Genomic DNA, 12,942 nt, shown 5'->3' on the forward strand with positions numbered 1-12,942 from the left:
TAATTCTCCCTCTAGATCTAGTTTCCCATTGAGCGCAATCACCGCCATTAGATCTGGGGCCTCTAGATCCTACGGTTATCACTCATATTGTGCGGTTGACTTGCTTGGATGTTAGCCCATGATGAGAGGTGGTTTTCTCTCTCATCCGCCGGACACACGTCGTTCACTGTATGGCATCACTGGGTCTACTAAAAATTCTGCTTACTACCCAAAACGCCTCCGATATTCCACCAGTTTTGGAGCACGAGACCTGCCTTTCACTTTAGCACTTTTCCCATGGTTTTTGGCTTTCCTTGTGACCGAGCGCTCGCGGCCTTTCCATTTCAAGGGGTTTTGCCCAGCGCTAATCGTGCATCAGAAACGACATCCATTTTCTGATCTAGACTTCCTAACTGCTAGTTTGCATCCTATGCAGTGTCTATGGGCCTCAGTTAGTGCGCTTTGACCGAGGTCCTCGTCGTTCCTTGCTAGCTACAAACTGCCACTATCCAAAGGTCTTCCTGAGAGCTCATTGTCCACAAATTTTTGAAGTCTGTCCTGATTTGATACAATCATAAAACTTTGATTATTTTCATGGATCCAATTTAGATCAGTTCAAGTGCTCACTCTATCTCCTGAGTGAAGTCCTTCTCCTGTGATGGCTCACCATGTTTTCCTGATCCCAACTATTATGATGAATCGACTACCTGCACGGGTGTTGTTTCATCTTTCTGCACAAGTTGCACCCCCTAATGTACCTATTCTTTTTGCACTTCCTTCTCCTATCCACACAAATCTTGTTCCTTCTGAAGTTGCTCCTTCAACTCATGCAAATCCTCCATTTCTTCCATTATCTATTTCTCTCTCTACCTTTGCACATTTCACTTGTCACGTTGTTTCCTCTTCGCCTCTATAGCCATAGCTAGTTTCTCCGCAAGTGGGTCTGCTTAGAACTTGCAGCTTTGCTATTCCTCCATGCGATCGACAATCTTCCTCTTGCACTTGTCGCACACTCGTATGTTCACCTCTGTTGTTGCTACTACTTTTGGTGCTCTCCAAGATGATGCTTCACGCTAGTTTGCTAACCATTCCATAGCGATTCCAATTGGTTCATTGATTTTGGAGGAGTTGTAACAATATCTCCATGGGTCCTCCTTCACCCAATGACATGCCTCGTGGATCCAGTTGAACTGTACTCTTGCGTAGTGATATTTCACAAGACAATGTGGGTCATATGGATTGTAACTTTAGAGGTCGAATGGATACTTCTTCATCTGCTCTGCTTCGACATCCACATGCTTGAAACTCTAGATCTCGTATAACCTAATGCGCAGCAGAAGAGCAGGGCAAGGTGCATTCTTCTTCTGGTGAAACCTAGCTATCAGTAGGACATGCAAAGGCTTCTCCGCATTGTACATCCGTATGAAGGTGAAAGATGGTGAGGCATACCAATGCGCAATGTCTATCAGTGCCTCCATTATTGCCTTCGACATGCAGAGTGGATCTTGTTCAAATATCATCTTGTAAACTGGGGTGACAAAATGATCAGATAGTCGTGTGATAGCTCCTCTGAAGTTGCATTCAGACAACATCTTACAATAAGTGTTCACAGTAGTCTCCACTAGTATCCATGCCCACTTCAAGCCCGTGAACTCCTGTCTCACACATATTGCATCCAAGATGCAGCTCTCGAGCCCTTGATACATGTTCCTTCAGCTGATAAGCCAACATGCCAGACCAGTTACATCATTTTCCCTCTCTGGCCAATTGGTCCAACGTGATCACCCAACTCTATGGGAATGTTTCTGGTCTTTCTTGGCCATACAGTTGACATGCAAAAATGACCAAGTATTGATACACCTTCTGCATTATCTTCGTCTTGTAGACCTAGTTGGGTGCCATCATGAATTTAGCAAGATCCTTCACCCAATTATTCAAAATGTCTCTGGAGTTGGCATTGTTGCTAGGTTGTTGAAGGGATTTTGCATGATGGTCACAAGCTTCGACATTTGATGCATCTCATCATAATATTATGCAACAAAGGTAGAAATATCTGTCCCATCGACATTGCTTAATGTCATCGTCTCAGGATTAGTGTGCGAGACAATCCAATGTATCATGTCTGTGCATGGGAACACAGGGCATTTGCATGCAATTTGATACAAGCCATACTTGTGGATGTTCACATATACCTAGTGGTCTTCAAGTTCTTCCCAAAGTGTGCCTTCAAATGCATCATTGACCTCTTGCCATTTCAACTTGATGTCCTTGTCTAGAAATAGCTTAGTATCTTCATAGATTAGTAGAATTGCGGACACTATCTCAATTGCTACTCCAGTTGCACTTCCAACAGTGTCCTTTGATCCTGCTCTCTTGGAAGCCATTGATCCTTAACTACTAAGTGTCAAAAGAACAGCTGCAAGATTTGGAGACAAAGCGACATGAATGGTAAGAAACCTATCAGTGAAAACCACAACAAACTTGAGGAAAGACATGAAACATATCTGGGGATTGATTGGAAAGGATTGCACAATTTCTTTTGGGAGGCTGGATAGCTGGCTTCCATTGCACAAAAGGTAGTCTGGGCTATCTGGGGAGGTTGACTGGCTACTAGATTTGTGCAATGTACAATATAGGTTGGCCTGTTGGCTGCTAGAATTGCACAATGCACAATCTAGGCTGGCCTATTGGCTGCTGGAATTATGTAATGCGCAATTTCAGCTGGTAGTGGTTGCAAGCTCAGTGACTGCATTGGGCAGTTTTCTGGGCCAACAGTCACCGTCCCTTAGAATTGTGTAATACAAGACTGGAGGATATATCCTCGGTAGAAATGCACATTTCCTAAGGGAAAGAAAGAGCCTTCCTTCTCATGATTGTGCAAATTTGTCTTGGGGATGTAGAGTCGAGGCCAAGGCTGCTAAGACCCACCGAAAGGCAACTGAAAGAAAATGTGAAAGTGAATTCTTGGCGATATTGAGTCTAAGCAATGATCGTGCATGCAAATATTGAATAAAATATTCAAAAAACAAAACAACATGGATGTGGGTGAAGTGAGTTGCCGAATCGGCGACCGTTCATGAAAAATAGTTTCACGCATGCGACAACAGTGAGATGTTAACGAAAACTGAAATGGTGCTAGTACAAGCTAGTATGCATGTAAACAATAGTAAGAATTCATAGAAATCAAGTAAACAACACTCGCACAAGCCAAAACGCAAAAAATGACAGAAATGTTGCAAAGGACAAGTTAGGACCACTTACCCATGAATAGATGAGTTGGATGTGTCGAAGAGTCCTGGATGTGGTATTGGATGTTAGAGCTCCAAGATCGATGTGAAGAAATGAGATCTGAAGTGTCAAATAAATAAGTTTGAAGCTCATTATGTGCAAGCCACAAATCTAGGAAAATGTGACACTTGGAGGAAAGATTCTAAAACGATCTTTGCATGTAAACTCCAGTTGGTAAAAATAGCTCCCTAAAATATAGGGATGCTTTTTGCGTGTAGCTTTTTCTATTCCAGGAAAAAGGAGCCCAAGAATGCAAGTCAAGTTCCCTTGGTCCCGGGTGGAACTAGTCAACTCAACTGCACATGCAACAGTTTGCTCAGTTGGGAGGAAAAAATGCAGATTTCTGGGAGGGACTTGGGATGGATTACAAGGAGATTTGTGCAATTTCTGGGTAGAGTAGCTGACTGTTGCCCAAGATTGCATAATTTTTGGGCTGAGTAACCATGCTGGGAGGAATTGCACAATCTTTTGGGTGAATCTTAATTGGTAGATTTCCGCAGTTCTGGAGCCCAACAGGTTGCCAGAAAGAATTGTGCAATTTCTGGAGGGAAGGCTAGTTGCCCTCCAGAATTGTGAAATTTCTTGAGGGAGATGCAACGTGTGTAGCTGGAACAAGTTCAAAGAAACAACATGTGAGGGAAATACAACAAGATTTGATGGACATGATGTCATTCTGTAAGAAAATCACTAAAGCTTGTGTACTTGATGAAGCAAGACATGCTGCTATAAAAGGTTGGTAGGGAGGCTTCAAAATGAGGCTAAGACAAACTTTTGGAGGATTATTGTAGCCGTTACAACAACATACTATCCTTATGTTCAATCCAAGCAATTTAGATGAGGTATGTGTGCAAGCCACACACCTTGAAGCAAGAGTAAAGAACATTCACGAAGAGGGTAGTAAGAAGAAGCCATTCAAGGGTAAGGAGAAAGAGAAGGGTGGAAACTGGAAAGGAAAGAAGAATGCAAGTGTGAAGAAAGAAGGGGAGAAAACTATATGCTATCATTGTTTCAAAGTGGGGCATGATGAAACCCACTATTGGAAATTACATGTCGAACTAAGGCCTAAGAAACCAAACAGTAAGCGAAAACAAAAGATGACTACTACCACACAACATGATCTTGGATCCGATTCTGGTGATGAGACAAAGATTTCTGCCATGGTCACAGAAGGAAAAGAATCTATTGCATGCAGTCATTCCTCACATGGTCACAACAACACTCCAAATGAAGAATCAAGGATAGAATTGTTCCATGTAAGGGTAATTTCAAATCATACAAATATTGATGCATTATTTGATAGTCGGTCACAATCAAACTTAATTTCAGAAGACTTTGTCAAAAATATTAACCTTGAAATTTTACCTCATCATAAGCCATATCCCTTGGGTTGGATAGTCAATAATCCAAATTTACAGGTTACAAAGAAATGCTTATTCAGGTTTGCCATTACTGAAAAATTCATTAATGAAGTTGAGTTAGATGTATTTCTACTTGACATCTTAGGAATCATTTTGGGAAGACCATATTTGTATGATAGGAAAGCATTAATTTATCACTATGAGAACAAATATCTATTGCTCAAGGATGGAGTGGAGTATATTGTAAGATCTCATCACAAAAAGTTAAACATTTCTTTGGTTAATGCAGGGTAGATGAAGAGACTAGTAAATGCAAGTAAAAATTTTGTGCTTCTCGTGATCAAGAAAAAAATTGATATTGATTATGAATCTTTTGAAGGTTTTGATGATAAGTTAAAATCTGATTTGTTTGATGTGGTAAGAAAGCATGGTGAGATGTTTCAGGAACTAGAGGGGTTACCTCCCAAGAGGGGAATTTAGCATGAGATATAGCTATAGTAAGATGTTCTGCTTCCAAACATTGGCATGTATCACATGTCGATCATGGAGAGAATGGAAATCAAGAATAAAAGTTAAGAATTTATGAACAAAGGTGTCATACGCCCATCTACTTTTCCATGTGGTTCACCCATTGTCTTGGTGCCAAAGAAGGATGGGACGTGGCGCATGTTTGTGGATTTCTGTGCATTGAATAGTGTAATGGTAAAGAATCATTATACACTGCCAAAGATTCATGAATTTCTTGATCAATTGAGGTGTGTAAAGTATTTCACTAAGCTAGACTTAGGAAGTGGTTATCATCAAGTTAGAATAGATGAAGAGGAAATTTGGAAAATCACATTTAAAACTAAACAAGGATTGTTTGAGTGGTTTGTTATGCCTTTCGGTCTTACAAATGCTCCAACTACTTTCATGAGATTTATGAATGATGTATTGAGACCATTTCTAGATGACTTTTTCATTGTTTACTTAGATGATATTCTCATATTCAACAATTCCAAGGATGAAAATGTCATGCATGTGAACAAAGTACTTGATGCCTTGAGAAAAGAACAATTGTTTTTAAAGATTTTAAAGTGTGATTTTGGAAAGACTTCTTTAGTGTATTTGGGACACATTTTTGGTGGAGGTAAGCTGAAGATAGACCCCTTTAAGGTTGAGGTCACTGTGAATTGGCCCAAGCCCATTGCAGTTACAAAAGTAAGAAGTATTCTTGGGGAAGCACAATATTGGAGGAAATTTATTGCTAATTTTTCTTCCATTGCAGCTCCATTACATGTATTGACTAATGTCAAGAAAGTCTTCCATTGGAGAGATGTACAACAAAGAGCATTTTATTCTTTAAAACAAAATATCATTTCAGCACTGGTATTATCTCTTCCAGATCTTAGACATCCATTTGAAATTCAAACGGATTCTAGTGATTACACCAGGGGAGTAGTTCTTATGCAACATGGTAAGCCCATTTCATTTGATTCTGAAATTTTTAATGGTGTTGTGACTAACTATCCCACTTATGACAAAGAACTTTACACATTGGTACAAAATGTTAAAAAATGGAAACACTACTTGATGGGGAAGGAGACCATTATCCCTACCGACCATCAACCATTGCAATACTTACAGTCACAATCAAAGTTGGAATCACGACACTTCAGATGGATGGGTTTTCTACAACAGTTTCAATTGGTTATCAAGTACAAAAAGGGAATCTACAATAAGGTAGCTAATACATTTTCTAGTCCTATTGTAAATTCATAAATTATACTCAATCACAGTTATATTTAACATGAAAGTTACATTGAGCAATATGCATATGATAATGACTTTCAAGATGTGTATGCAAGATTGAGGCAAGGAAACCAAATTGAAGAGTTAGATTACCATGTAAATAACAGTTTGTTGTATCCCTTTGGAAATTTATGTATTACACAAGGAGAAAGAAAAAGTATCACAAGGGAGGCACACACTTCATTGATTGTTGGACACTTTGGTGTAGGCAAGATAGTAGAGAATCTCCAAAGGTATTGTTATTGGCCACACATGTTTGATAATGTATCTCGTTTCATTAGAAGATGTTCTTTGTATGCAAGAAGTAAGCCTAGCAATAGGAAACTAGGATTGTACACTCCACTTTCGGTACCTTCACGTCCATGGGACAGTATCTCAATGCATTTTGTAGGAGGTCTTCCATTGTCAAGGAAAGGTCATGATTACTTGCATGTAGTTGTAGACAAGTTCAACAAGATGTGTATTCTAGCACCATGTAAAAAACAAACTACAACTAAACAAACAACTCAACTTTTCTTTCAAAATATTTGGGTTCATTTTGGTCTTCCTACTTCCATTGTACGTGATTGAGATTCTCGATTTGTTGGGAATTTTTGGTCAAATTTGTGGGACATGATGGAAGCTAAGTTGAAGAAAAGTACAACCTTTCATCCACAAATAGATGGAAAAATTGAGGTGGTTAACATGACAATCATTCATCTTCTTAAAGGATATTGCAACAAACATCCCAAGTTGTGGGATGAACAATTTCATTACATACAACATGCATACAATAGGGTAAAGCATTCTTCCACAAACACATTGCCATTTGAGGCATGTTTTGGGTACTTGCCAAGATCACCATTGAAATTCATCTTTTAGAAATATGGCGCCATCGATGGTCATAATGACATCGATAAGGCAAGGAAGTTCATTGAGAAAATTTAGTTGATACGTCACATAGTGCAAGAACCGCCAGAAAATAGTCAAAGAAGCTACAAGGCAAGGCTTGACAAACACCATGTCAACCATCAATTTCAAGTTGGAGACGAAGTTTGGTTATAAATTAGGAAAGAGAGACTTCAAGGGGAAGGTAAAAATCTTTAACCAATTCATTATGGTCCTTTTAAAATTCTGGAAAAGATTGGTAACAATGCATTTAAGCTAGATTTGCCTCCCTATATGGAAATATACTCTATTGTTAATGTTGAAAATTTGAGATTGCTTTAGCCTCCTTTGATTGATGATCAAAGAGATCATGTTTAGATACCATCAATAGATGATTTCTCACCAGAATATCTTGATGAACTTCAGCATGATCTCATACTTGACAGAAGAACTGAAACTTCAAAGAGAGGGAATGTTGAATACCTTTGAGTGGGACTGAAGGGACAAAATCCTTCTAAGGTCAAAAGGTTGTAGATTGAGAAGGTGAGGGAGTTGTACACTCACCTGTTGAATAATTGATAGTATCTTTCAGGATCCAAAAGGCTTACAGTGGGGAGGAATGATCAGGTGCTCAGTATTTAGCTCAAAACTCAATGTGCTTAGAATCGCTCAAAACCTGAATGGATGTCCATCTCAGTGATACGATCCAAATGCAACTCGTCTCACTCAAAGTAGAGCTCGTATGAGGAAGATATTGCGTTCTGTCCACTTTTCCAAATAGAGGAATTAAAAAAAGGAATAGTCACTGCACACTCAACAGTCCATACTGCTGACATGGCAGGTGACTGGGCACATCAAAGTTGGTCAATGGCTAATAGGAACTCTCCAAGTGGTGCATTGAGGTTGGTCGATGGTGTGGTGATTTGGCTTCATTTTATTGGTTGGAGCATGGACCAATGAGGAGGAGACATGTGGCAAGCCCGAACGCCACCACGTGTCCCTCCCCAAAGGTTAGACTTATCAGTCTGTAGCGTAAAACTGTTATGGTAGGTTAGCAGATTTGAACCCACGACTTTGCCTAAACAATTCCCACATCTTACCACTATACCACAGCTTCAGTTCTTAACATACTATGGTTTGAAATTATATTTTTTATGTAATACATTGGCGGTTGGGGGGAGGAGAGGGCCAAACCCCTCCCATGTGACTAGTAACACATAATTGACGTCCAAGAAACCATAATTGTTAGCTTAAACCATCGGGTAATCTCACATGTGAACACCACCACTAAACCCAATGGATAACACTTAGCATAACTGCGCATGATTAGTGCTAAGTGGGATTAACCCATAATTAAACATAATTTATCCTTTAATTAAAATTGCAGTTAATTTGGCGGAACTTCTGGTGGTGCCCCTAATTTGGCACTAACTCCAAATTTAGTGGATTTAACTAGAGTTCCTCTAGTTTTAGTGGAGATTTCCTAAGAGAAATTGAAGAAGCCATAACTTTTGCAAATTTTGACCAAACTGGGATCATGAAAAGGCATTCCTAGATGATTTTGATGTTCTGAGCACATTGAAGTAGGTTTTAGGAGTAGTAGAGAATTGTAAACAACACTTTTTCCATTTTGAGATAATACAGAGGCCCAAGCCATGGAAGCTAGACCAAGGAGATGTAGCCCAGGAGGCGTGAACTCCTTCATCCAAACACTATGTTAAGTGTTCATTTCGATGGTTTTCTCAGTTCTGTATGTTTATTTGTTGTTATTCAACATTTTACTTTCATGCTATTTTGTTTATGAATTTGACATAAAACTTGAAAAGAATTACTTGTTCATTCCCAAAGACCATAAAAGAAACCTATGCGGAAGAAGCAAATGATAAGCAATTGTTTTTAATTCTAAAGTTGAAATTAGCACAAAAAACTAACGTATAAAAACAAATCATGATATTCCTAAAAAATTCCTATTTCTTCAATTTATTTTACAAATATATTTTATTTCTTTAAATTTTTCTTCCATCTGCTCAAAGAAATTTATCCTTTTAATTTCCTTGCCTTAGAAATTTAAGGAAGGTTGGGAGGCAATTATTTAGACATGGCTTGTCATCATGTTAGCCTCATGAAATTATCCCATCCTTGATCTAAATTCCTCTATCAGTGATGTTGCCAAAAAAACTGTTAACCAAGCCGAATTGGTATTTCACAAACTTCAAATCCCATTAGAATGCTTCTTGAACTTGACATAGCTGTTCAATAGCCTTAATTGCTTCTCACCTGAAATTGTTAATTTCTATCATACCATATTCTAATTGGTGTTTTTGAACTTGTATTTGGGTAATCTGGGTATCTTTTAGTTTGTCAAAGAAACTAGATAGTTGTTTAAACCCGATGATTTATGTCTTTAGTTGTTTTTATAGAGTTCTCATCTACTCCAAGTGTTCTTCTACTTTTAACACCCTTAGTCTAATCTTTTCTTCAAACCACACTCGGAATTTATTTAGTTTCTTTTCTAATTGAGCTACTCTATCATATCTATGTTTCATGATTTACTTCAAGTTATTATACTTACTAGATATTAGCTGAAGTAAATTCTCCTATAGAATCTACCATCTCTCCTTCTAATTCCTCATAACTATCTTTAGAAGCATACCATTCTATTTGCTAGTTTTTTATTTTAAGTTCTTCCCTTTATGATTTCTCTATTTTTCACAATGAAAAATATAACCTATTGGATGAATGCACTCCCTTGAAACAGGTGAAAAATAAACTACATGAATAATACTTGGTGTTGAAGCCCCATGAATTGTTTATATGGGAATCATTGATATGACTCTAGATGCTACCATGCTAGTTATTTCTTCTGTTATTTTTCCTTTTTCTAGAGAATGAAATTCCTAACTAGGAATGTTGTATAGGTAATACATATTCTATTTGCACTTAAGTGACACTCAGGTATGTTTGTGCTTTACTATGTAGCTACGACTTTGTGCTCTTCCCTACATAGAAATTTTCAAAAAAGGACCATTCATGTTGAATTTATTTTTCTCTCCTATTGTTTGATATTCTCTTTTAGTAATTCATCTCATAAGACCCCAATTATCATAGATGCATCAACATTTTTTTGGGATGTTTGAGCTCCTCTTTGAGCTTCACAAGATGTTTTTTCTTGTTCGTGTGAAGGCTTTCTTGGTTGAGTGTTCTATTGTGGAGCTATCTCTATTTGGGATATTCCTACGTAGGTACAATATGTCAAGGAATAAATTCCAATCTTTAAACTATTTTTCACATATTGTTTGTAGGATTGGTAAGTAGAACCTCCTCTTTCTCTTTAGAAATTTTATAAAATTATCTTGTGTGTCATGGGGTGACTCATGCATTTTCTACAAAAAATCATGATAGGATTTGGCTCTAATAAAAATATCATCGAAATGTGTTTCTTCATGTTAATATTTATTTATAGCTATTTGAATGCAACACTTAAATATGACCTTTGAGGGATCATGCCTTTTGAATTTGATATATGACAAATTCACATTCTCTAATGTTACAACTTCAAATTTTATTCTACATTAGATATGGTATAGAGGCCTCAATGAATAGGGAAATGCGACATTTTTTTTCATTGGAGCATGTAGTCTCTATCTAGGCCTATGGCTACCATATCACAAGTTATTTCATAGAGTAGATGCTTGCCTAGGGAAAATTGTTGGACAATTGCAATGATTAGATGGCTAGTACCTGTGATTATGTTGGCATTGGTGTCACCCCCATAAGCATGGAGTTTGGTAGTCCAGGAGGAATCCTATGGTAGCTGGAGTTCTATATAGATAGTCATCATAGTATGAGGGTTACTGGAGAAGCCATAAAATAATGACTATGGTGGTTGGGAGTTCAGGAATCCAACAGTAAATAATGACATAGAGTTTGCAACTGTCTTATAGTTAGAATATGGGATAAAATTCTACATTGGACCCTCTTTATTGGAAATTTCTCTAAAAGAGCTTTCTAATGGTGCGTGGAAATCTAAAAATGGTTTGATAGATCAGAATTTATGTCCTCCCGAATTTCAACAACTTGAAGTCCTAAGCATGTTCAAATATTGGAGGTCAGCAAATCATAAAAGGTTATATTGTAGATTGGGATATCAAAATCATGGCACACATTGGGGCGCAATATCATAATATTGGAGAAGGCTAAATTAGATGGAGAATATCGGAACCTTAGAGCATAGGGCCATGGGAGCATTGGAATATCAGAGTTCAGAGAATATTGGGATTTTGGAGGAGGTCATATCGGAATATAAAAAATCATAGAATATTTGGACCTCGGAGTAGGTCATATTTGAATATTGGAGATTAGAGAATATCGAGACATCAGAGCATGTCATATCAATATATTAGAGTCTGGAGGCCATCAGAATATTTAAGGTCATTAACATATCAGAGGTTGAAGCATATTGAAATATCATAACTTCTTAACATCTGTATTTTGAGAAGTTATGATATTCATTGTTGTCGATACTGTTAAAGCATAGAGGGATGTTGAACAGAATTAGCAAAGGATTTTATTGCAAAACCAAGGTTAATCACAACTCTTTCTCTCTCCTCCATTAGGACATATGGCGGCACATGATTGGCTCCAAGAAGCCGTAGTTGAAACTGATGTTAACATGATGTGGAAGTACAATGGACATGTGGAAACCTATTTTGGCACTTTCAATGACCAAATGGGAAAAATGGTGACACGTGTCACCGTTTGCGAGTTGCCACATGTTGAAGGGATGTCATCATATCGGAGGTCAGTTTAATAGAGGATGAGGAAATTGTAACTCCTATGCAAATGGAGTTTGAAAAAGTTATAATGAAGGGGGCTCTGATATTATCTCGCACATAGTCATATGGAGCTCAAAGGAGCGAAGGGATAAATAGAAGGAGCTAAGACATTGGGACTATACAAAAGTTATGATACAAAGGAGCTTTGATATAACACTGCAATGGTACATTAAGTTGATGGTCACAAGCCTTTTCTTATGTGAAAGTAAATGCTCAAGGAGCTAAGTGTCAAAGGGGCTAAGGAAATTGGGAGTTGGGCCTTGGAATTGGTATAATTCTTCACCTCATTTCCTTAGTTGATAGTTAGTTTTTCAAGATTTTTGAGCTTAGATTATAATAATTTGGATGCTAAGGAGTTCTAGAAAGGAGTTAATAACCATTTTGATATTTTACCTTATTGATGAATCAATTCAAATATTAAATATGTTATTAACTCACGATTTGGGTTAATATGTGGGCAATAAATATTTGATGTTCATTGTTGTTCCCTGAATCACTAAGGAAACCTGAGCCATAAGGAAACCATTTGGACTATTTGCAATGAGTTGACTAAGGATTCATGCCTTATATGCATGAGACAACTAAAAAAGGGGCATAATTTGTTATTCTAGAAGGGATGTTGAAGATTTTATAGCTTGAATCAAGCGTCGTGAGAATATTTCAATTCTTAGGATAACTTTCCTATTTTGAATTTAGAATTATGTTGTAATATAAAAGCATGATTAAAATATAGTAAAGGAGGTTAATTATTATTGTCAATTGTAAAAGGTGACTGAAGAAACATATTGTCTTAAGTTTTCACAGACTTTCCTGTAATTTACTAT

This window comes from Pinus tabuliformis, chromosome 7, assembly GCF_031772625.1.
Source record: "Pinus tabuliformis cultivar Carrire ecotype Pingquan chromosome 7, CPIR1, whole genome shotgun sequence".
Classification (NCBI taxonomy): Eukaryota; Viridiplantae; Streptophyta; class Pinopsida; order Pinales; family Pinaceae; genus Pinus; species Pinus tabuliformis.